Source organism: Telopea speciosissima, chromosome 11 (assembly GCF_018873765.1).
Source record: "Telopea speciosissima isolate NSW1024214 ecotype Mountain lineage chromosome 11, Tspe_v1, whole genome shotgun sequence".
Taxonomy (NCBI): domain Eukaryota; kingdom Viridiplantae; phylum Streptophyta; class Magnoliopsida; order Proteales; family Proteaceae; genus Telopea; species Telopea speciosissima.
Window position 1 is genome coordinate 6,527,457 of NC_057926.1, and position 3,328 is coordinate 6,530,784.

Consider the following 3,328-nt stretch of genomic DNA (forward strand, 5'->3'; position numbering starts at 1 on the left):
GTAGTTTAGGAATTTAAATTTATTTAATTGGGTGACATATCTAAGGGTAAAAATAGTAATTATACTCTTCTCAAGGGTAGTTTAGGGTTTTCAAAAAATTTAACTAGCTGACTTCATCAGTTAACTAACGGTAGGGTCTAATTTGAGTATAGGGCTCTAATGCAGGGGGTGATCTGAATATTTTCAAATATGAGGGGATGATCTGAGTATTGGCCCATTTTCGGAAGGTGTTTCGTAAATTTCCCTATAATCTATTATATCTAGTAGTAACCAAACAAATATTATTTATAGCCCATAACTTATTATCATAATTGATTATTCATAAATATGTTATAAATATAAATATAAAATATGAATACGCTTATAATACGTAAATTTACTATGGTGCAGAATGCACCTTATCCTGTAATCCCTAAAACCCTTCCAACAGTTATAAGTGTGAAAAAACAGAGAGATAAAGCCCTAAAACCCCTTGGTTTAAAAACCAAATAATTAGGCTTTAATTCGGATTTAGTTGGATATTTCCCGTTTTTTATATAATAAGAGGAAAAAAGGCATTTCAGATTTTTGTCAAATCTGCAAAATTCGGTTCAGTCGAACTATTCGCTAAATTTAACTATGGAGTCCATAGTTAGTAAATACGCATATAATATGCGTATCTAAAAGTTTTAATAAAAAAAAAACGTTCTTAACCGTATATTTTCATATTTTTGTTAAAAACGCGCTTTTTATAAGCTGGCATATTAAACACATATAAATACGAATTTAACATAATACTTTTTAAAACTTAATCTTAATTTGTGACAAAAATAAAAATCAAAATGAAAGTCTTGAAGAGAATCTCTTCAGGTCCTCTTCGTGACGTCGAACCCTAGCCGTCGCTGCCCCCAATCCCTATTCATCTTCTCCAACTCCGTTCAACGGCTGCCAACGAATCTTCGGCTTAATTCTTCAACGGCAATGGCGTTGGCGACGGCTCTACTTCTCTTTTCAATCTTCAAGGCCGCGGCTCTGCTGAAGAGTGAAGACCGTCCATACTCCATACTCTGTTCCTCCTCTTCTTCTCCGTCTCCGTTTGGTTGCAGCGGCGATTGCAAGTATCCGTCCATCTCTATTGCAAGTCGTTTCTTAACCTATTGAAATCCTTCTTTGCTGTCTCTTGCTCTTCTCCTTTTGTCCTCTAGATATTAACCTCCATATAATTAGAAATAGAGGAAACCTAGAACAAATCTGCAAGCAAACCTATTTCCGGAATGAAATCCAAGAGGGCATGGAGTCAGAATTCATAAATAGAGAAGAAACACAAATAAGAAATCTGCAACTGCAAAACCTATTTTCTATCTGTGATTTTCCATTGTTAATCAAGTAAAAAACTTTATTCCATAGTCGTTTTTTATAATTAAAAAAATAGAAGTCGTACGGTTATTGCAATCAATCCCGTTTTTACCGTCTCTTTGAACACAGTTCGGGAGAATAGGGGTGGTTTCCAAGAGATGGAATTTTTTTTATCGGATCGGATAATAGATTCGGATATGCCATTTAGTAATCGGATTCGAATTCAGATAGTAGTAAATTCGAGCCGAATTCGATCCGTTTACACCCCTAGCCAGAACCGACGCGAACACAAAACGTTTTCTTAAAAGACACCTCCTACACTCAGAAAACACGTCCATCCATCCCCCTCCTCCGAAACCCAATGTTTACATCGGCATGCCTCTCCCTCCTGCCGCCACTACTACCTTTGTTACCTCCTCCAGCAAATCCCTTGATCCTCTACCAAATTTATGATGTTTTGGGCTGCTGGTGCAAGAACCACACAATTACCCACTTACCCTCTCTTGTCACAAATCAAATGTTGTCCCGAACATTACGATCTATCATTTTCCTCTTTTTCTCACCACAAATCGCCTTCTTTTCGCTCTCTCTCAAAGATAACGTTGGCAGGCGTGAACACATCCTTGTTGTTCTATTTATTAAATCGATGATCGATCTTAGGATCCAGATCCTCTACTGTCAAAGTCTTGGCAGCCATCGCGCTGCCACACTTCCATGGTGTGCCACTTGTATATATTCCCATCTAACGGTTCTTTTTAGAAAAATTAAAATTTTAAAATCCTTACTTGGTTATCTCCACAACCAACCCCAATAGGTCTGGTAAACCAAAACAAACCGAACCAAATGGGTTTCCAAAACCCTCACAGAGGAACCGTGAAGAGAGAAACCATTTTCAGACCCTCGTCTTCTTCATCTCCTCTCCTCACCCTGCTGCTACGGATCCTCTCTTCACTGTGCGTGACAGCCGCCACTCACCTGCCTCTGCGGTTCCTCCGACTGAAACTCTAACCATTTTGGTCTTCTACTTCTGTTTTCTAATTTTTGTTTGAATCCCTGCGTTTGCAAGAAAGTTTCTCTTCTTTATCGCTTCCTTTCCCTAGTCTTTCTAATTCTGGGAAACTCAGTCTCACAATCACTGATCACCGTCTCACCTATTTATCCCCTCCAACTTGCACTCGGAGAGATTCGAAGTAGCATCTACAAGGAGAATAGTCTCAGGTCTGCCGCAGAGGTAAGATTCCTTCTCTGCAAATCTGCTTATTGGCAATGGAGAACTGTTATTTTAATAGTGTTTTAAAGAGTAGTTTTCTTCCAAGTTTCTTACTCTAAAGACAGAGAGAGACCCAACTCCCTGTTTTCTATAATCCTTGCAGCTCATCAGAACTATAAAAGCAATTAATGGATTCTTTTCACTGATTTTTCAAGTTCTTGAATCCTTTGTTTTCATTCTTCTTTAATTGTGATCGTTCTATTCATCAAGTTTGGTTTACTAATTCTCTTCTCTCACATTAGGCACTACATAGAATTGAAGTTGAACATGGCACTAAGGAGGACAAAAACTTTGCAGATAGAAAAGATCACCACCACCTCACATGTTTGAGACAGAAGAAAATGGATAATAAGGATGGATGGGAAAGATTTAATTGGATTATTTTAACAGTGTTTTAAAGAGTACTATTGTTTCTCTTTCTTAATAAATTGGTCATCGGTAAAAAAAAAAAAAAAAAAAAAAAAAAAAAAAAGGCAGGACAGAATCCTTACATAAAAAATCTTTCTCCATGTGGTGTTTGGTATGCAATCCAAGAATTCCAATCTTTTTCCTGGAAGGAGAGGCAATAGAGGACCGAAATGGTTAAAGTTTCAGTCGGAAGAATCGCAGAGGCAGGTGAGTGGCGACCGTTGCGCACGATGAGGAGAGGATCCGCAGCGGAGGGTGAGGAGAGGAGAGGAAGAAGACGAGGATCTGAAAATGGTTTCTCTCTTCACGGTTCCT